Consider the following 25100-nt stretch of genomic DNA (forward strand, 5'->3'; position numbering starts at 1 on the left):
ACTCTGTATAATGATATTAAAAACTGAATAATAAAAATAATACATCGTAAGACCTTACTAATTCTCATATGTACTTATATAGTAATCAGTGATCACATTATATTGTTGCAGTAAACATAATACATACTACATACTATAAAGTGTATAAAGTCATATTAAATTTAGATACATCATTTTGAAAAGATCCAAATATTATTAAAAATAGAATTGTAATCGACCCAGTTTAACCCTGAAAAGACTAGAATTAAACGGTATTGAAACAATTCGTCGTACTTTAAATTTATGCATATTTCCAAAAATAATTTATTGTGAATTTGTTTGATAAAACTTATGAATTTAACTATATACAAATTTCAGATTATATTTTTAATTTTTAATTTTTTTATTTTAAATGAATAAACATTATTCTAATAAAAATATTACACCAATAAAAAATGTATACAATAAATTTTATTTTACATCGACGACGAACTTAAAAATATAGTTTATATAATGCATATTAGAATGAAATTATACCCAATATACTTGTATACTGTGAACATTTTACAAATTATTTACCTACTGTATATATATATGTATAACCGTAGATTTTACATTGTGTGAAATGCATTTTAAGTGGACACTCATTGAACACGATATTGAAAGTAACACTTTAAATTTATTAATTCCTGCATACGAATTGTTATCCTAGGTCCTAGGAGATTAAACTTCATGTTTCATAGCTCACCGTATTATACTTAGATGCAACAATTTATAGATTTTATATACAATTTTATTTTCATAATCTATAATAATAGCTCAAAATGGGATATTAAACAAGTTATGAACCTAAATCGCCATAATGTACATGACATAAAGTCAATGTTATAATAATATATGTAATATAATTTGTAATAGATTCGCCAGTATAAACAGGATCTCAAAAATGTTGTAGAATAATGTGTAATCGGTTTTTGAAATGATTCATAAATGCGAAATATTAGAATTTAGTTATTATTACTTCTAAGGAAACGATTTCAAACGTATTTAGTAAAAGAAAAAAAATGTCGCTCTATGGTAAGAATGGAAAACACGTTTGGAATGATTCGCTATGTATTAAATATATTTTGACAACAACTAATATGTTATGATCTCACCTTCTAATAATTCTCATTTGTTTTACCCGATGTGCGTATCGCCGTATCGGTTTTTCGCTGGTACGTCAAACTCTCGATGGTGTATTGAGTTCAACGATAATAATAATAAAAATGGGTGACGTAGACATTGCGATATGATGTATCACAGCGGTTTCATAATAATATTATATTTCAGATATCCGTTTACGGGGGATTAAAAGAAAATAATTCTAATCGTGGAATAACATGACGCGAATGAATATCATAAACGATAATAACTTTAATACGTTTGCAACTCATAATATTTGATTAAGTAGTTAAAAAAAAAAAATAGAGCTTTAAATTATTATTATAATATATTGTCATATATTTTTATTGCAGTGATCAGAGAATTAAAATATTTGTGTGCTTTTGGTATGGTATACATAAAGTAAACAGTACTGTGAGTCTGTGGCCATGTTTAAGGGATAAAGGCAGTCAAAAGTATTTTATAACCTTAATAATACTTTTTTATATTTTGTACACTTATCAAAAACATAATTTTATATTTCAATTATAATTATTTTTCTGTGAATTTTGATGTATATAAATATTTAATTTAGAACGAGTAGTTCATTTTTTACAAACGTATTATTTATAAATACGTATTTGAAGTTTAGATGAGTGAAGAAGTACATTAACATTTTACGAAGTATTAGAATAAGTGTTTCGTATTCTCTCTACTCTTTTTTTTAATGTTGGATTTTATTAACACAAAAAGAAACAATAAGGATTTATTGTTAAATTGAAAATTAATGTTTTCAACATTTTTTTTTTGTATGTGATTTTATTTGATATATTTCAAATCGATTGATAATAATTAAATATATATCATAAAATAATGTAAGCATATTTAACTCTACATTTTTTCATACCTAATTCACCAACCAGCAAATATTACAAATTATCTTTATACCCCAGTAGTGAAAAGAATAAAGTTTTCAATTCCAGTATAAATGATAGTTTGACTTAGCTTGATTACTCAAAAACAAACAAATTATATGAAAATGCTCGTGCAATACAACGAATAATGAATATACTATAAAGGAAAGCGATATATTTTATTAAAATTGTATTTTGGTATAAATATAATAATATTACCTAAATAAAAAAATTGTGCTGCAGGACTAAAAATTATTAGTAATATTGTTACTTGGTGGTAAATGCGAGAATAATTTTTTTTTTTCATCAATGAACAGTCAAAAATTTATAACTATACTACCGGACGTTTTAAAAAAGCAGAGCTCGCCATTGGAATATTCGTAAAACAAAATACTAAAGTGAAGAGTTTGGAAACATCGAGAACCAATATACGTGTAGGCTGCTCAATACGACATTTATCGACCGAAAAAATAAGTAAATAATATATACGAGGTGCTTCGACAGCCTTAAAAATATAAAGATAAAAAACCGGCCGGTTGACCCGTGCGCAGCGAGGTCTATACAAGGCGATCTGGCGATTTATGGTAGTGATGCCGTCGATCACCGTGATATAATATTATTTTGTTTGAAAATCTCACGCAATACTTAACGTGTGTGCGTGTGTTATATGGACGCGTCGTCGGATCTCGTTTACGATTTTTTTTCGCCGACTTATATGGCGTAATTTTTTTCGCGCCCAGAGAGCCTCGACCTTGGCGGACTCTCGCGGAGGAGTAAAACCAGCGCATTTAAGGCAACGTTTATCCCGCTGAACGCGATTTGCGATTTATCGAAACTTTACTAATACGTATAATATGATTTATTAAGGAATGACAATAAATTATACGATATACTGCAGTCTCGGGCGAACTTGCAATGTGGCCGCGTTCAAAATTCAAACGATACTCATCGGAGAAACTTAACCGCAAAATTGTCTCGACAACTAATAATTAATTTTTATTTAAAATTGTGAAAATTTATGTAGCTGTTTTTTTTTTGGTCATGTTTTAATTTTTCGTATGATTTGATGATAAACTGCATGGTTTTCTACACTTCTCTCCGTAGTCCACAGCAATAATCGATCACGCACACGCTGTAATGTAATGAATTGCGAAGAAACGACATCGGACAATCGCTAAAAAATAATATTTAGTTAGGTCGTATGCACGTGCGTATATTATTATGTCGTCTCGTGCCAATATTATTCTTTCGGCCGTTGGCGTTTGATTCGATCGAATTTACCGGGGAAAAAAAAAACAATGGAAAAACACGACCGGCTCACCAGTATACCAGCCGCCACGCCGTATATAGAAACAAACTTAAAACACCCTCCACCAATGCCATAAATATCACATGGCGTATACAGGGTGTTTGACCTAATTCGTATCAAATATTTTATATTTTATAAAAAAAAATATATAATTTATAGCAGTTAATTTTTCTAAAATATTACAGACTTTGATATTTTGTTGTTGGTTAAGCCGTATCGTTCGGCGTCTTCTTTATTCGACCATGTAAAATATAGAATATATAGAGAAATGACTTAGAATTTCAGATTCTCATTTTATAATTTCATCAACCTATTTACTATTTATCAAATACGTAGATACTAATTCGACGATTTCGCGCACGTTTTTTTTTAAATTTTGTCAGTTTTAAAGTAATATTAATAATTATATTTGCTATGGGTTTTCACGTTATAACGAGTGCAGTATAATATTATACGAAGGACCTACGTCGTAGGTTCACTATATCCTATATTATGTAACCGACAGGCGACATACATTATAGCAGCCATGATTTTGTTTAGAAAAGCTGATCATTTGTAATATAGTAGACGTTAAGTTAGATTAATAACATTTGAAGCGTTTGCTGCAATTTTCATACAAATTACAATAATTTAATTCATAGACGTCTTACATAGGTAAGAACACTGAAGACATTATTCGATTTTGTCCTCCCTTGAATAATCCAGTGCATTATAAAGTACATACAATGCTAGTGCTTGATATTAATGATTTCAAAATTGACGTTTCTTTTAATCAAGTCAAATTAACGATTTTTTTTTAAAGACGTAGTATCTAACTTCAGAGTTAAAATTTGTTCTATGATATGCAGTTACTAATTAGTTAATAATATGTTCAATATATTACGTTAATAATAAAACTTGATATGAACTATTGAACTACATTATTTTATTATTTTCATTTTTCATAAATAATAATAAAAAAAAATTATCGTAAATATTGTTCATAGATCAAATTATTAAAAGATAAATGTGTGTTGAATGCACTATTTTTATATTATTATATTTTAATATAAATCAAACTAATGGATATAAATAAAATGTATGTATATTTCCAAAGTTTAAAAAGACGTTGGTTTTGTGATCCAAATTAACTTTATTGTACTCTAAGATAATTTTTGTTCTACCTGACTTGTAATTTTTAAAATAAAATTTACTTATATTTTGAAATTTATCTTACATTTTTCAATAGATACTAACGAGTTTATAAAAATGGTTAATTTGCTCGTCTTTTCCTAAAACTGTACGTTTTATATCTATAGTATACTTAAATGGTTTTGGTTATAGTGGTTATACGGTTAAAGTATATAATTATAATATATTTTATTAAATGTCACTTACATTAGTATACAAATGTCACTCGTATAGAACGATTGCAATGCTATTATACATAATCATATAACATTTAGCCTATACTATAATATATATGTTAATCATGTGCGGTACGACTACTCGTTCATTATAAAGTATGTTTAATATACAAACTCTCTCCTCTCATCACAAAGATGCCGATCACTGGTTTGTCTCTTCTATTCTTAATGAGTCCTTAGACTTCCTTAATGGATGCTTTCAAACATTAGTTTCCGTTTTCTCTACTTATACTCTAGAAATCACTTCTCTTACTATATTCCCCTCTATTCTTAATCCTATACGATCCATCATCCCTTAGACCGTATGCTACGTTCTCATTAATAATAACGTAGCCCGTTAAACACCAAATAAAAATAACTAATAATATTATAATTGATTTGAGTATTTAAGGTCGCTTTATAATTTTGTTTTGTTATATATAAATATATATGAATTATATGCTCTTAAATAAACTGTACAAAAATGTATGTTAATATTATTAACAACCTGTACAGTTATCTTATTTTTGAAAAGTTGGCTTATATAAGTAAATAATAATAATAGTACACGATAACGTGGTAAAGGAAACCTGATTGTGACAATAGTTGTCTGGGGAAGGATTCACGGATAAGTTTTCCGTATAGCTGGGGGTTTGGACGTTTGTGCAAGAGGTTTTATCAATGATACGACACGTCCGATTTGCAAATTTAGAATAATTATTATTGAGATTATAATTACCTACAGTAATAATTATTCTCACTATAATAGGTATATCACGGAAGACGGCTGTTAATAATTGTATATTTGATTTCGTCCGCGTCGATGGCGACTATCGCGTGATGTGTTATTTTAATAATATAAACAATAATTTGAACGTAGTCCAGAAAGGCCAAGTGTGAATATTCTGTATTGGTATATTTTATAAATCGTATTGATCGTATACAGAGTATATCCGAATAAATACCTGTATAAACACGATTCGGATAACAATTTTTTAGGGAAAAACCAAATAATTTTTCGAATAAAGTTTTATTCCAATTCACGTTTATTCGAACGAGTATTGAGATAAAACTGTGTCGGTGTACATCATATCATACGGTTACGCCCTACAAACGGTACGATAATATTATGCGCGTTACGATCGTTCGATCCATCGCCGCCGCCGCCGTCCAATATATCCCGTCGATAGTGATCTAAGCCGCGCGTACGCACAATATAATGTTTTACATAATATCATATCGTACACGCTCGTAAGTCGCATGTCACACAAAGTTTTATTTCGTTCTTTTTTCGTTTTGTTTTTAAAACGCTGCCGTGCACAGCACGCGCGGCTCCCCGGGCCGGCGCTTAATTACGAGACCGACCGACGGCCGCCCGCGCGCACTGTCGTACACGTGTTTGCCGCCGCCGCCGTCTCGCGTTTTATAGTGCTGCGACACCGCCGTAGTACATACATATATGCACATTATATTAATATTATAAATTGTATTATATTATTGTGTACACGACGCGCTCCGTATAGCCCGTCGAGGGGGCCCCAGCGCGATGCACGTGCACGCGCACGTGCAAAATATCTTGATCCCGCGGCCGCCATTAAAACTAAACCGTTCATTACGGATACGACCCTATCTATAATGCATTCGTGTTATATATATGTGTGCACTATAATAATGTACAGTATATCATTATATACCGTTGTATTGTGTACGGGGTGATTATATTCGCCGACCGCGCAACAACCTCGTCGTTTTTCCGACGATTTGATGCGCCTTTGCAGCGCCAGAGCACGTCAAATACCGCGAACGAGTGCATGCAGTAGCTGTTTCGTATAGGTACGAGAACGACATGATTGTAGTCTTTTGAAAAATGTCTTTGCACAAATATAAAATAGACAGTATGATGTATCGGACCTAGTATTTATATTATATAATTCGACATTTTTTTTACAAATTATAAACGTTTACACGTACCTATATAGAATAAAAACATCAAATATACAGACATCTGAAAGCTTAAATACTAGAGTGGTCAAGCCCGCGTGTATGGCGGACAAATGACAAACCAATACATAAGATATTAATCAACAAACCGGGAAGGAGAGGCGGGCGCCGCCAGCATTGGTTTGACAGGGAGAACAAAATACTATATGGAAAACCTAGGAACTAAACGAATTGGTGATGCCGATGATCGAGTGGTTTGGAGAAAACTAGTGGAAGCGGCAAAAAATCCTTAATGGTTTGTAAGCGCCGAAAAAAAAAATACGTAGAATAATACTATATAGTTACTAACATTTTTAAAACATCATGATCCCATACCTTCCAGACCCATTTTCGTGGACCCATCTATTATCTTTGGTGCATAAAGTTAAATAATTCAAAAATTACTCGTTTGTATTTTGATTTTGGTATGTCCATATTTTCGGGAAAATTATTCGGTTGATGAATCGAATAAGGTAAGCTCTCTTATATCGTGCGGGATATTCCTTATGCAGTACAAAACATCTCAATAATTTGAAAATTCCAAAAATCAGATTTTGAATAACTGCATTGTTAAATAAAAAAAGGGTTAGCATGTTTGGTGAATCTTCCTGTATATCGAGTACATGCTTACGCACGTGGTGTGTATGATGATATTATATTGTACGTGATTATAACCAACATGCGTTGTCTGATATGTACTATGTATATTTATTATCGTTATTTTGAATGATTTTATTATTACTTTATTTGAATTATTATAAAACTTTAATAATTTGAGGGTACGGGTTAAATCTCACTTAATAACATTTTCTTAAGTATTTGTTAATTGATATCTTCGTTAGCTTTCCGCTAATATTCCGCTGCTAATTTCTGATAGAAAAATTCTTTCAATGATTACCTACAATAAAGAATAAATTAATATATATTTTCTGATACTTATAGTTAGAAAACGTACCAAAGGAATCCGTAGCTTGGTTTAAAAAATTTATAATTAATAATAATTCACAATATTATATGTTTTAAAATTTAAACAGTATAAATAACACTTTTTTCTTAATATACAAAATTCATTTGATTTTATTTGTATTAATATAATATTTTTTTATACTGAATATATTATTACGTTCAATATGATATATGTCTAAGTAATTATTATAGTGGTTTTAAATTTTTACTTACATATAATATAAGACAATAGTTTTATTAGAAATCATTTTAATTAAAATAATAATAAAAAAAAATATTCTTTTCAATTTAAGATTATTTGCCTTAAGTTTCATCTAAAAAAAAAATTTTTTATTCGCCACATCTTAAAGTTCCTGATACAAAAAATCTGAAATATAGTCATTATTTGTAACTCATAACATTTTTTATAAATATATTTTAACATTCTAGGAATAAGTCAGGATTGTATTAAGTATACATAAAAATTATTTAAAAATTATACAAATATTAAAATTACCAGTGTCATTAAATTTTTTTATTATTAATCGACACATCACTTTGTAACCTATACCACTACCGGTAAGAACAGCATATGATCACATTATTGTAATTATATGTACATAATTGTTACGAAAGAGTGATGATCTCGAGCGATCTGAAATTTGGACAGATAAAAACGTTCGAAGCCGACAGATGTTTATAAAACAAGTTGACTAAAATTATTTTTAGACTTTTTTAAAATGTCCAATCTTGACTCATTTGTTTGGATTGTATACAAATAATACCATTAAGACATACGTGTGCGCTCATGTTCGTTACTATATTTATTATATATACGTGTTATAGTAAGTTGTTACAAAAGTCACTTCTGCATGTCAAAAATTAACAATTTGTAGCGGTTTCAATTTAGATTTAAAAATATCCTTTTGAGATATTATTTATAAACAATATGCGCCATATTATCCGGGAAGAACTACTATAGTGACATAAAATGACCATTCACTTTTGCAATAATTGGATGACGTTGGTATTATACTATTATTGTTGTAGGTATTTATTTTTAATTTTATTAAACATGTTCCAATATTCGAGTCAATTTATTATACTATAGTAAATTTTATGTTCCTATTCCCTCTTATATTTCCACGAATGCAATAAATTGAACAAAGTTTATCTATTTGACACAAAATAGCTACTATATCTAAACTTTTAATTTACTTTGAAAATTCGTTTAAATTTTGATTGTAGTGATGATTGTATTCATTTTATAATAATGATGTGAGTCTTTTAAATGTTTGTGTTCAAAAACACTTTTTCGATTAGAAAAAAATGCTTTTATCGTCAACTTTGACGGAAAAAAATTGAATCGTATTTGTATTTATATGTGAGGTAAAAATAGAAAATTCCCAGTACTGTTGAAAATAAAGGGAAAAAACTAATAAATTACGAATATTTATTAAAATTAGAGCAGTATTTTTTAAATTATTTGATTACCTGCAGTAACTTTGGTTACCTACAAAAAACTTCTACTAACTTCCCCAAGTAACGTTTTTCATCGCATTCAATGATTCTAACTTATACGTTATTCAATATAGTATCTATAATCTATGATGAAGTACACTCGCTCCTACTGTAAGCATAGCGGTTACTATTAACTTTTCCTTTCTTCCTCATCATAATTATGTGTGTTGAATATTTTTTGGTCAAACAGTTATGCTAAATTCTACGACTCCAGGGGCCATTTCAAAATTGAACACCGTTTCAAAGATACCATTACCTCATTTATGTTTGAATTTGAGTAAACCATAAATATATTTTATTAATTCTCATGTGATATTATGCATCAGTAACAAAAAAAAATCGGGGATATTAATATACCGTATTTGAACGTGTCACCTGAACAAAAAACGAAAACACAAAACGTTTTGTAACGTATTTAGACGTTATATTAGTCCACTGGTTAAAAAACTATATACTATTACTTGAAGTACCTATTCTTAGTGCGAGGGTTCGGGAACAGCACAAATAATATACATCTTGAGAGATCGGCTGTATGTCGTACGCGGACTTGGTCGCGGCGGCGTGATTTGATATTTCCGGCTATTTTTTTTTCACCAACACACGCACAACACTACACGCATATATTTATGTATAGTAATAATACAATATTATGGTAATAATAATAATAACTGCTTCGTGCGTGTAGTTCATTAATCTAACCGAATTCAAAAGGTGTTCATATATGCATGGCGCGCATTTGTCCACATCACAGTCACGATACACATTGTATTTAATATTACGAAAGATTTCCGTGTTATATTTTTAGCTCGTCCTTAACTTAAGCAATTCGTATGATATATAATATGCGCTATGCGACTAACGAACAACAATATCATAGCTTTTTTCAATATCACTTTTTGAGTGTACAAAATTGTTGGCTTCTAAAACTAAAGTTATTTTAATACAACGCAATCAGCAACTATAATTCCATTCACAAATTAAAATTAATTTGGTAACCTTAATATTTTAATATCTATTTTTTTATGCTGGTTAACTAAAATTTACTTTTAATAGTACCGATTTTCAATTATTTATTTATTCAACTGTAGTATCAAAATATTTATAATAACGAGACTCTATAGTAACTACGCACTGATGGGAAATAGTATTTTGCGCCAAAATATAAAAATATAACATGTATTTTACGCCACATCTAAAAATTAATTTTGGTAATTAGCGCCACGACAGAAAGCAAAATGTAATATGTTCACTGTGCATATTATATAATATATTCATCTGCGCCACACTTTTAACTTGAATTGTTGGAATTTAAGTAGGTATACTTATATACATTTATTTATAATTTATAATTATTATAATACTGACTTTTATATGTTTTTTCGATAATAGGAATTGAAGTTATTTACATTTTTTAATAATTTTCTAAAATTGTATAACTATTAAAATAAACTTGATTGATCAATAATTAAAAATACAATATATTAATCTGTAAAACGTAATTTGGAGGTAAGGTATAAGTATTAGAGGCTTTAGGTCTATATTATTTGTAAATTCGTGTAAAGTTATTTGTGAAGATTAAAATAATCATTTGATAGTATTTATTTTAATATTTATTAAAAATATTAACTGTTAAAAGTGTTGTATTGCTTTCACTACTTTTGACGTGCTAAATTTCCCCGTGGCTTCAGTCAACAAAAAAATATAAATACAAATAAATTACAACTTTATATTTGGATATGGTGTTTGAAACTATAATCCATAATGGGATTGGCGAAGGCCTAAGAACCTACTAAAATACACTATTAACCTGTAACTTCTAGTACTGGGCAGTTAAACTAACATATAATTACAATTACAAACGCCTTCGTGACTTAAACTGTTATTAACTGATGGGCTATAACAAACATCGATAGAAAATAATTATTTATAGTGATATAGCACAATACTGCGAGACCAGTGCTAACCACACTACCAACATATTATAACGAAGTAGTTCTTGAGTTGTTATTTATTATTCATCTTTTCTTTTCGTCTTAAATCAAATCGATGATGCCCGTAGTATTTTTGTTTACCCCTAATAATCAAAAATTCAATCTAACACCAGCATAGCTCCCACACTCCACCGACACCCACGGTACGAATCCTCGTTACCAGGAAGAGTTATTTTTAAATAATAATATAATATACGCGACTATACAGAGCACCGAGTACAATATTTCACAACCCGGCGCTGTATTACATTCTGTCGCGTGGGAACGCGCATTATACTATATGTTGGGACGGTGGTGGTAAGGGAATTGATTTTTCGGGAAAACATTTTCAAACCATAAGAGCCTCGAGTGACGGGGGTGTACCTTCTACCCCTCCGCCCCGGAGACGTATAGAAAGTCGATGGTGCATACGTGCGTATATACATTACATTTAGGTATAACGACCGAGCGTGCGGCGTATAAAGTATATGTACACGGACGGGCGGCTGCCGACCGGAATTGAAAATGCAATATTCATGGCATCCGGAACTCGACTGGGGGACGTGACTGCAGGCGGGCGCGGGCGTCGGCAGTGGTGCATCTCGAATTTCTTTCCCCACGCCACTATAATACTACCCTCATCATAAGACCGCGCGCCGCTCGCGTGCCGGACATGACGCATGCCCCCGGACCGGAAGAAAAATGCACGCGGCCGGATCCAAGATGGTAGCCGCGTAGCCGCGTGTAGACCTTTTTCCACTATACCCCCTTAAATCCCCCCCGCGGCTACTATCCCCAGGGGTGGGATATTACGTGGTATATATAAAAGTGTAGGTAGCCAATTCGTCCGAATAAAATACGCTTATAATATTATAGCTCAAGGTCGAAAAAATTAAACGGAAATCAGGCATTCGCTGTGGTCGAGGTACATAAATAACGATTTAATGGTATTTCACGGGCCACAGACCAATAGCGCCTAAAACAAAATTTGTGTTTTGGGATTAGTGTACCGATAAAATATTACGATTAAAATATTTTGCGGTCCATAAACCAATTATCGCGTTTACCTTAAATTTCAGCGTGGAAAATTATGTTTTTGTCCAATACAATTCACTTAGCGCGTTAGAATATCGGATGTTCGGTAATTGGGTCACATTTTATCTTCCTGCTTTGTATGTAATATTTATTTGATTTGTATGACCCAGGTATTGGGTTACAAATTAAATATATATTTTTAAAGGGTACTCAGAGATTGAATCTCAAATGTATAACACAAAAATATATGAATTTATGACATTTATTAATTACAAAATGCAATTCTATACATTTTTGTTGGACATGTGTTATTGGCACATCGCCATCAGGAACAAATATTTGTAATGAATAGAAATCAATATGTTTTCTTCTCTTGAAAATTATAACTTCCAATAACATACTTATTAAAAAAAAATACTTATTTTACTCGTATATTAGCGCACGCGCTGTATAAAATACTAAACGTGGATGGTATAGTTTACAGATAAACCGTCGCGTTGTTTCATAGCTTTTGTAAATTATATTTCTAATAAAAGAAAAATTTTAATTTTCGCTATCGCAAGTTATAAATATTATATTTATCGAATTTCAATTCGTTACACTAAACAATACTGTTTGGGATTTGTTTACATATTTTAAATTTAAATGACCAACGACTATTATTTAGTACAATTATTGGTCTATCAACCCTGAAAATTACCGAGCCCACCTCAATCGACCTTAAATGTTTTGAACACGATTGGTATATGAAAATGTAATTTAAGCACAATAGGTCAACTCTCATTGATGTTGTTCAGTGAGCATTGAGCGCACCGACTAGTGGACCTCTTCTTTTTTTTAGTATAATAATTATTATACCTTACTATACCTACAGGCGCTACAGCTATTACTCGACTTAATTCGTCACTGAAACAATGTAGATATTATCATAAATTATCATGGTCGTAAAAATTAAAATTTTAATGGATTTAATTGAATTCTTACGCATATAACGACGAAATACGTCAAGTAACTCATTTTTTAACCTATATTATTACCTATATCAACTAGAATGCTGCAAAATCGCAAATTTTCCAATCACTTTTGCGTCACTCGGCTGCATTTTTTCCGATTCCAGCACTAGAAGAAATACGTGTATTTTAGGGGGTGTTGTTCGGTTCAAAAGAGTTCAATCCAGTATTATGTACAGGCACACGCCCACTCCACCTCGCGGAAATTTGCTCCTGCAGCAACAATTGCGCCACTGCGAGTAGGCGCGCCCGTAAGACAAGTGTACAGTATATTTTACTCTGTGATGACTGCATACATAGTGGTTCAATGCACCTATACTATATTATAATATATATATATACATGTATTGGCTATAGAAATGCGCGTATTACATTGAACCGGATTTGTCGTGTAATATTGTACGCGAGACTGTATGGCGGCAGAGTAAATAAATAATAGTAATATATCATTACACATAATATAAATTGCGTAAGTCGGTGTGAAGTTTCGGTGTTATCGAACTTCGTCGTTATAGATAATGCATAACGTACAGCATATATTTATATAATAATTTCGTTTAAGGTATATCGTTTTTAATTAAATAAATAGTGCCGATGCGTGTACCAGAACTAAAAAACACCTACCCTCGCACATCACTCAAAGAGCAGACCATCTGTTATTCTCTTGGATATTTACGATACATAGATAGCATCTCGCATTCTGTCCATGTTTGAAACCAGCCAGTATACGCCCGCAGTTTTGGGATTATTGATTTTTACATTTTTGGAAACCATCATTTTATTAGAATGTATTATGTTCTCTTTTCGTGTCATACCATTACTGTCTACTCGCACAGATAAACGCAGGTTTTCTAATTTTAAATATTATGTTTCGTTAGTCCTACGTATAAATTATTAAAAATTAGGTAAACATATGCTTATTGGGCCTACTATAATGTTTCTATATACACCTACAAACTGTAGTTATATATCTCAGACATTTAATATGCCGATTCTACATAAAATCTGACTTCACCAACGTAAAAATGAACAAACATCAGATACAACGGAGTATCCGTGTTTCTCAGTTCATGAACAAATCCACAATGATGTACTTCGTTTGGTCAACTATAATATTCTACCAAAATTGACAATTCAAGATTAGATAATACACCAATTGGTTTTTTTTAAACGTGATACTAACCACTCTCTAAATTTTTCTGATAACTCTAAAAAATTTCACTAAAAATTTAGTTAAAATAGATCTCAAGTAGTTTTTTTGAGTCTGTAATAGCTACAAAACGTAAGAACGTCCTTTTGTCATACATTTGAATAACAAAAAATTAACTAAATTACACTTAAAAAAAAATCCCATGGCAACTCATGTCAAGATAGCTACTATTTACCATTTTTTTTTTTTTTTTTTGTTATCATTGTCAGCCCTATATGGTTATACAATATATAAACGAAAAATTATTTGATTTTCGTGATCTAAAACGCAATTCATCTACGAGCCACTCTACAATAATCTAAAGAGTTTGAAGAAAAGAAACTTAAAACAATCTTCGAGTCTCAAAGAATCTATTGATATAACTTTCATTAAAATCAACCAAATAGTTTTTAATACATACAGTCATACACATAGTAAATAATCATTTCACATTCATATAATATGCATATATACATATTTACATAATACAATCGCAGTGTTGTGTATTATAGCTGTTAACACCTAAGACTTAAACAAACTAATATTTTCCGATGTATTAGTACAAAAACGTTTTTAAGCAATTAATATTCTGATTAAAATTCTGAAATTAAAAATATTCGCCGTTATTCGAATATTAAAATTTGACATCAAATAATGACTTTTTTGAATGAACGAGTTAAGTTAAAAGAACGAAGTTTGGTGCAGCTTGTAATACCTACACTATATACAAGTCCTATAGTAAACGCGTCGTACAAACGGTACTCTTTGAAGTCTTAGGATTTCACGAGAGCGATCTATAGGCTATGCAAACACGTCCAAATCCAATTTTATTGCTTATTTGCATTGTAATGATGACCATATTGATGGTTTTTTATTTATTAAACTGATATTCTTGGTTATTGGATCCCGAGTAAAAAAGTCAAAAGACTACCACATTATACCATAAGCTACTCAACACTAACCGTGTGTAAGTCTGTTCGACGTAAATCATTAATATTTTATATAGGTATACCAGCTACTTCCGTTCGAAATCTAGCGCGCACGGGGTTATTAAAAAACGTGTGGGAACGCGATTTTATTACTTTTGACGCGTTATTTTCTATACATAGGTATATGCGCGTGGTGTATGCCTATATCATAATATATTGTACGTTTTATTATGTATGTACATAAAGATATATAATATACGCGTGTACATAGGTGTATACGCACACACTGAGCAATCCAGATTTAAATAATACGTCTTTAAAACGTGCGCGCGTAAAAAAAAAAATAGGTATATAATCACGTAGGTATATTATGTATATGACGTATACACTATATGGCGTTTTCATTTAAAATTTATCGTATTTTCAGTACGTTATGTGACGCTTTTGCGGCAAACCCGGAGCCAACCTACGACGGCGGCGGCGACGCGCGACGGTGTGAAAAACATATAATAATATAATAAACGGACGTGAAGGTAATAACTACCTGTAATAATTATTATGTCGTTGCGCACTGCAGAAAGTAAAACTGGCAAAGTCCAATGTACGCGAAATTGTCTGCGAAAAAAAATAATAATCACTGGACTTAGCTTTAATAATGAGTTGTTTGAAAGATCCAATCGATCATTAATTTTTATTTGACCAAACGTCATCATTCATATTCTTTTCCGAAATTGATGTTGAACAATGTTGAACGAACTTTTAATGATTTCAGTTAAAACATGGGAAAAACTGTAAAATATTGAAAAAAAATTAACATAAGCCCTCATCGCATGAGTGAAAATATTGATATATTATGTAATTGATTTTTTGCAAAAATATACCTAACGAGTAACGATTTTAGTTATTCTTTTGTCGATCAAAAATATTAACTATGATATTTTAAACATTAAATTATAACTACTTACCTTAACTTTTAATTGTCTAAAGTCAATGACATGTTAAACATTTTTGAACTAACTTTAGGCTATTTGCAGGCATTTGACAATTTTCAATTTTTTTTTCTACTTTCCTAGATTGTCTTAGTTTGCTTATCGCAAGTTGTAATCAACTAAAAAAAAACAATAACAATCTTTTCATTTGACTCTACTATAATAATACAACACGCAGGTATATGTGATAATATGATATTATGTTGTATTATCAGTAACAATTTTTTTCTTTACATACCACTACATGTACCGATCGTAAATAATAAATGCCTTAGCTGAAACGACGTTTAAAATTCCTATCATAAAATTCCCTCGTTATCCCTCGTTGAATACAGTGAAATAAATGCTTAATAGTAAAGTTTTTTTTTTGAATTTATCGCGTAGTATAGCGTTTGGTGTATACATGTTACAGTAAACGATATTATAACTAAATGTCGTTGTTTTGCCATAGTTATAATTAACTACTACGGCATTGCGTGAAAATAAATAATTAAAATACAAAACTTTAAATACAATTAACATGATTATCTAATATTGTTTGGAATATTAAAGTAAATCCTTAATAATTAACGTTATAAACCTATGGTAAAATAGTCGTTAATATCTATTAACGTTAATTGCTGGTTAATAACGTTAATAAATTTAACTTCTTTTTACTGTAACATATACATAGACTATAGATACTAGTTGGTTATAATTATTGACCGCGAAATTGTATATTATACAACCAAAGATGGACTAAAAATTGTTCGATTTCACCTGTTAAATTAATTTTTATTAATTAAAATAATCGATATTTTATGATTTTATAGATAAAAAAATAATGAATTCTAAACATCAATAAAATTTCAATAACCAATAGTGGCACTGGCCATACATCGGGAAAACTTAAATCATAAAGACATATATTAATTATTATTAACGCTCTCAGATCTATAATTTTTATATTTTCTTAGTCGTGAAATCGTCTTGTGAACATTTTTATTTTTAAATAGCTTATTTACACAGCATCATCACAAAATTTTCTGGTGTACCTATTGACGTCTTCTCGAATGGACCATTGTGCGCACAAAAAATACATAATATAATAATATCATGTTTTAATATTTAAATGTATCGGGAACGCGTAACAAAATATCGTGTTATAATATTATATAGCAGCCGGGCGCTGCCTAATTTAAATATCGAATCGTAAAAATATTTATACCGTGTATAGTTATCGGCCATAAAACGTTCGTACGACACGTGTATTTGAAATTTTGAACCCACGCGAACGTTTATTTTACGACGACCACCAAAACGCGCGAGTTACTATACGATATTATACTATTTAAACTATATATTATAATATTATTTTATACGTACCGTGCCGCGTACGTATTATTATAATGTGGTGTATATTATACGGAATAATATACGATACGACATTAGTGTCGAATACTATTTAGGAACCTCACGCTCTCCTCATATCTTTCTGTCGAGATTATGGAGCTACACTGCAGCAGAGGTATATGCACGACAGACGTCGGAGTCGAATAACCGCGGAGGACCGTAAAAAAATATTATGTTACGCCATATATATATATATATATGTGCATAATAATATACGTATTAGCTATTATATAGGTACGGTTATGTTATCATATCCATTTTCCGCCGCGATAATATTATACAGTGTTAAGACACTAAAATTAAAATAGCCCAGAAATTTTTTTTATAAGTTTTTTTTTTATTGCCGGAATATATGCTTTTAACCATTTCGGTATCCCGCGGGCACAAAGTATAAATTAAAGTTGTCGTTAAAAAAATATATTGTAATGATATGTGTATAAATATAATATAAATTTAATATTTAGACCGTTGTCTTTATTTTTATTTTTATATTTCTATAACATCTAACGCATAGGTATTTCCTATTTTAATGTCTTTATCTCACAGAAAAATATTTTACCAACAACGGTATATTTTATTTTTATATTTCAATATCATAACATAATAAAAATAAAAAATAATAATAATAATTGTGTAGGTATATTCAACCAGTGCCCTTGGATATTTTTCAATATTTAGGGCCCATAATAGCCAAATGGAAAAATATATGTTTAAATCACTTATGAGTCGTGACTCGGGTTCCTATCTAATCAATTTGTAAACATTGGACATTGTAATAACTGAAGTCTGGTTTATTCAAAATATTCTATAAATACATTCAAATAGGTAGATTCTCATAGTTTCCCTGCACAGAAGTTAAGTATGAGCAAATATTTTAAAAACGAACTTTAAAATACCAAACTTAGATCTTTGATAATGTAACAATATCTTGATCTTTAAATTTTTAGATTTAATAAAAAAGATCATCAAATTTTTCACAAAGATCATTGCATATAGCTAATAATGATTTGTTAGAATCTTCCAGTAACTAATTAAAAAACTACTATTTTAAAAATAATTTAAAATGTAATTATTTAATGTTAATTGTGTTTACTATTATTATTATTATTATTTATTTATTTTATAATAAGGAATATTATTTCAATAAAAGTATGCAAGACATTGTTGACTATTATTTCATATAAATAGGCGTAGTTCTAAAAAGATAATTTTTAAATAAAAAAAAATGTATTCCAATTTGTTAAAAAGCAGCTAAATTTTATAATATGAGTCGTTGGGGTACATTGAAGACTCCTAAGCCTACAGAAGCACAATCATCAGCCAGATTACCGCTGGGCATAGAATTCGTATTGTATAATAAATAAAAGTTCTATAAAATAATATATCATATTTCTAGGCGCAACGTGTTTAGAAAATCCTTTTTTTTTTCACAAACAAGTTATAAACGTGTAAAACATTAAAATATCTAATAACTCGCTTAAAAAACAAAATATCGAAACAATATCTTAAACGAATATCAAACAAACCGCAGAAAATCGTGTTACCTTAAGATTCGAGAATTTGATACTTTAACTGATATAGCTTTACACCTCACATATTTTTCCAACTTCACACGTGACATCTGCTCTTCAAAGGCTCCGCAAACAAACGAAATCATTGCGATTATTTGTTGTTTTTTTTCGGGTTTTCTTTAAATTTCACTACGAGTTGTTATATAAAACGTATTATATACTACGTTAATGTCGCAACAGTACTGCAGACTGTACGGTACGGACTCATAATTCTTCGGATTTTTTCTTCCATCCAGCGCAGACAATACACGCAAACAATAAAATATATGTACATATCTATAAATATGCACTAGAAAGTGTGAGACGACGGGAAAAAAATTCAAAGTTCACGAATATATTATATTATATTATACATATAGCCATATAGGTCTATTATATTCGCAACAATATAATAATAATAATATATGCGCTAAGACATTTTTCCGTCAGAGAGACAATACGACGGTCGTCGGACATCATATATATATATATATATATATATACACGCAGCGTATACATTATGTATATCGTTATAACACACACACTCACACACACACACACACATATAATATATATTATGTTACAGCGGTTATGTTTTCGTCGGACTCTCGTTTAATATATCGGACTCGGCGACTATTATAATGTATTATTATAATATTATAGCCTGGCCGCATATAACATTCCATCTGGGTGGTCAGACATTATTATAAAACGCGCCGGGTCAGATATACAAATTTGTTTTCACGACGTAGCGAAACACGGCACACACCGCGTGTTTTGCATATTACTATTATTATTATTATTATTTAGCATTTTTGTCTGACCTAAACTACACTCGCGCGCGCACACTGCACATTTACGAGCGACCGTTCGCACACGATATAATAGTGTACATTATAATGTGTACATACGATATGCACAACATAATACCTATACGTCTACGACATGACAACGAAATTATTGTCTTCCGAGTCGGACTAAGGGTGTTAGTGTTGTTCCGAAACAATGCACTTTTGCTATGATCTGTACGCCAGTGCGACGTCTGTGCGTATTGAACGACTATAATATTTATTTATGACATATATTTAATACTTATTATATTGCGGCTACTTTCTTAGTACGATTTTAAACATATTTCAAATTAAATCGCGTTCAAAGGTCAGTTAAGTAACACGTTGTATTATTTAATATTTTTCACGATATGAAATCTACATATTATACAAAATATAACTACATAAGTAATTTACGGGAAAAAAAGGCTTATTTTAAGTGTATTGTAATATTACGAGTTATAAACTGAACCATGATTTAACCAATGACAACGGCATCAATATATTTCATGTTAAATATCTTAAAAATATGCATTTACTTTGGTTGAAGAAATTAGAAACACTTAACTTCCTGATACAACTTTACAACTTAGAGAGCTTTACGTAAATAATATAATAGAATTATGTTTTTTGATAATTAAACAATTCCATAATATTTATCTAAATTAAGCTGGAAATGAGTAAATATTATATTGATTTAGATATATTATGGTATTCAAGTAAGTAAGAGCTGGTTAGATATTTATTTTTTTGTTTAAGCCATATCAGGAGGTTGGGCTGTTAATGGTTCCTAAATTGTATGTGTAAGACCGTATTTCAACCCTAACGACGTGATTGTTTTAAAGGTAAGAATAGTATGAAATGGTTGCAGCCGTTATTACAACTCATTGTTCTATTTCAAGTGCTTTGAATAATAAAAATTTAAAAAAATAAATAAATTACTGTACAGTGTAAAGTGTATACTTAAATAAGCTTCTTTTTTTAAATTTTTTTAATAAATTGTATATGAATATAATAATTGTAAATATTTCTGTGATTAAGTTAATGTATTTATTTTTAAACATTAACTTAAATAGTTAAATTCATATACCTAAAAAGTCTTGTACTTTGTATGGTATGAATGATTAAGTAATATTATTAATTTAATTCACACAAAACATACTTTGATTTAATTTGTTTATAAATTCACTTTGACGTTGGACATACTAATAAGTTAAATCGTAAATATTTATAAAAATATGAACAATTATAATTTATTTTCTGTGTGATGTAACTCGTCAAGACGGATAAATATATATAGAATATATGCGAAGCATATAACTGAAAAGAATAAAATCACCCCATTGTTTCGTCCGGGAAAACATAATATTTGGAAAAAACAATAGCGTTGGATTTCGAACAAAATTACAATTGCGCGCCCACCAGTGCCTATTGTTCGTGAAACGGACTTACCACATCCGGTAACACGGCGATCACTATCAGTACCTATACAATATTATAATGTTTTGCTACCGCACTCTCAAACGACAGTATATAATATAATGTAGGAAGAAAAAAATTCTCTGAATTGGAACGGAAATCGATTATCGAGCCAATTACTTCACATAGGTAGTGATTTATCGAAATCGACTTGTTATGTGCTGGTCGTTTAGAGTTTAAACGACCTATCGAAATTATTATTGTACAAGCATAATATATCATAATATTGTCATATTTTCTATCTTTAATAATTTTACTATAAAATAAGACTGACTGTTTCTCAACCACTAGGTTTTACAAAGAATTAAAAATTAAAAATATATTTGTTGTATAACCTGATTTTGTCCGAGAAAAATTAACATAAAATACATCAATATTTTGGTGTATCTCCGTTTCAGTGTACTTAAATTCATGCCAAATCGGTATAGGTGTGAACTAATTCAAACGAAATAGGAGGATTGGATATAGCAATTTATATATTTTTATATTTTCAAACTTGGTTGAATTCATTGTAATTTACTCTTTAAACTTTCCTATATACCTCAAAAAATATTTTTTTAAGACTTATTTAAAATTTTATAGTAGTTTTGGGTCTATAATTTATAAACATAAATAAAGTTCCTTTTGTTGTATTTAAGAATACAAATCAGAATACAGACAATTAATTAAATATTATTTTATTTTATTTAAAAAAAATGCTACGGCAACGCATGTTGAGTATAGTCTGATCTAAACCATTTTTTATTTTTATTTTATTAATTGCATTTCTGTAATCAATAACTACATTAAACAAAAAAAAATATTCGATTTTCATGATCCAAAAAACCAAAAATAAATTCATATGTAAATATATTAATATGCTCCATTACATATTTTATTGTGTTCGTTGTACTCAAAAATTTGTTAAGAAAATCATAATTTGAATATACTCCTTTAAAACCTAATTGTATGGCTTTATAAAGTTAAATATAGCTGTACTTTTAAAAACAATTAACTGTTATAACTTATATAATCAATTACTATAAACGTGCATAGTGCATACCTAGAGGCATACAGCATCATTTTAAATAGTATTAAGTAGGTATAGGTTTTGTTAATCCAATTGAAAAAAACTAATCGATTACTATAATCCTTTAAAAAATATCTTATAGAAATTGTTCATCTACAATCGCGATGTGAAGTTAATTTTAACATTAAAACGTATCGAAAGATCGATAATTATCGTCAAGCATCAATATTCGACAGACAAAATTCAAAAGTTCATATTTTTGGAATTCATCTATCAAAATATATTTTGGTGATATTATGATGTTAATCGATACTATATATTGATCCAATAATTTAATGGAAATATGTTCATTTTATAAAGACATTTTCAATTGAATGCGGGGATTAAATCCCTGTCAAATTCATTGACATGTTTGATCACAGTAATTTACAAAAATGCGATTCGGGAGATTTTAAAAAATAGACTTCAACGCGGATAAACATCACATATATCCAGTAGTAGCGCCCTGTATACGCATCGTGAACACCAATACAATGATATTATTATCATATCGCTATTATATTTTATTCCTTATACATACGGACGTGTCAATCACGATTTCATTTCACTAATGGACAGCCGCACGCGTTGCCCTTATACTCGCACATGACACGCGATCCCCTGAGGTCGACGCCTTTTTGTGGTGGACAAACTGCCGTAAAACTGTACACTCGCCCACATCATAATAATATAATAATTATATAATAATATATACACACGCGCAATATTATAAAGGAGAACACCGTGGCGTATAGAGGCGCATTAAGCTTTTACCTATCCCTTGTGCACACGTTGACATAAGGATAATAATGTGTTCGTACACCAAAGGCATTAATGAATTATTTAGGTACAATTGCGTCGATCGAGTTATTGTATATATTTTAATCAATGAGAGTAGTGTGTTCATATTAAAAAATAATACTCTTTAATTAGATGGCTTTGAACTTAATACGGTTTTCGGAAGGTAAAAGCGAGTAGCAAACCACACAATTTAAAACAATTTTCAAATGTACCCTTTCGGCGGTACGAGCATTTGTTATAAAACTTAATTTTTTTATAATGGTAACGTCAATTTTTCTTTTAAGATTGTATATAATTTTTTTTAAACAATTTATGTATTTAAATTTTTAATTTAATTTAAAAAATGGAAAACTTAGAATAAGTTGAAATTTACAAATCACTCTGTTCAAAATCTATACATTCAAATTTGCTTGTTCTATTTTTCACAACATTATCTGTGCACTTAACCGTTATTTTATTAAAAATCTTTATTATAAGTGTCGTCTATTTAGTTTTTAGTATAAATGAATTGAATTTGTGCAACAAAAAATACGTTTATACTGTTAATAGATCTGATTAAATAAAATTCAATTCGAAAAAAGTAGAAAATGATGGTTTATAGATATATAATATTTGACTGAATGATAAAATCTACTCTGATAATTATATATCAAATCATGGCTTCTTAGTTTTTAGTCATCGATACTATAAACTATAAAATATACATTTTCATATTAATAGGCACACTTTAAGAGGGGGTACTTTTCACCACAATATAGTTTTTTCAAAAAAATTAAACTACCAAAGTTGCGTCATAAAAATACATCATTATTAATATTAATTAATTATATGATTATAAGTACATAATAATGAAAATATGAAATATTTTATGTATGAAAGCTCTAGCGTCTAGTATTATAAACATTTTTAATTTTATATGGTCAAACGGTCACGTTGTTATAATTTATTAATATCTGGACTAGCTCACGAGTTTTGTAAAACGTATTTGTGCATTTTTTCCGTGGGAAATCTTAAAATGATCTATTATATTACGGTATAACGGTTTATTGCACTAAATATATATATATATATACGGAAGACGTCTGTCTCGTGTAATCGTGTACAAAGATAATATATCAAAATAACGTGTCAAGTCAAATAAAAGTTATTTTTTATCTTGTACCATTATTCGCATATAATATAGGTACATTATAAATTATAATATGTGCTTTTAACTATTATCATTAAAAGTCTTAGCAATAATAATAATTTATTAATATTCTCCAACAAGCAAAATAAATGTTAGCTTAGTTTGTTGTATTAGATTATAATAAGAATATAATGTTTTATATTATATACTTATTTGAATCGAATAATACGAAAACATATAATATAATATTTTATTTCATAACAGTATTTGAGATCAAAATAAATTAAGAATAGATAATATGTAAAAAGTGAAAGATATAAATTATAGATTAAAGCACTAAAAATTTAAAAGCTCGAAAAGAAAAACGTCTTCAGTTTTAGTCACATAAGATGTGTTGAGGAAAAGGGGACATATAGAAAAGAAAATTGGTTCTCAATTAGCGAAGGAGAATTCTAAAATTATATTAAATGTTGGAGAATTAACCTAATTAAAAAAATAAAAATTTAATATAGTTGCTTGTATTCTATCTGAAATAGAAGATAAATTTGAAGCTTTTTGGATAGGAGAGTATAG

Source organism: Rhopalosiphum padi, chromosome 2 (genome assembly GCF_020882245.1).
Source record: "Rhopalosiphum padi isolate XX-2018 chromosome 2, ASM2088224v1, whole genome shotgun sequence".
Lineage (NCBI taxonomy): Eukaryota > Metazoa > Arthropoda > Insecta > Hemiptera > Aphididae > Rhopalosiphum > Rhopalosiphum padi.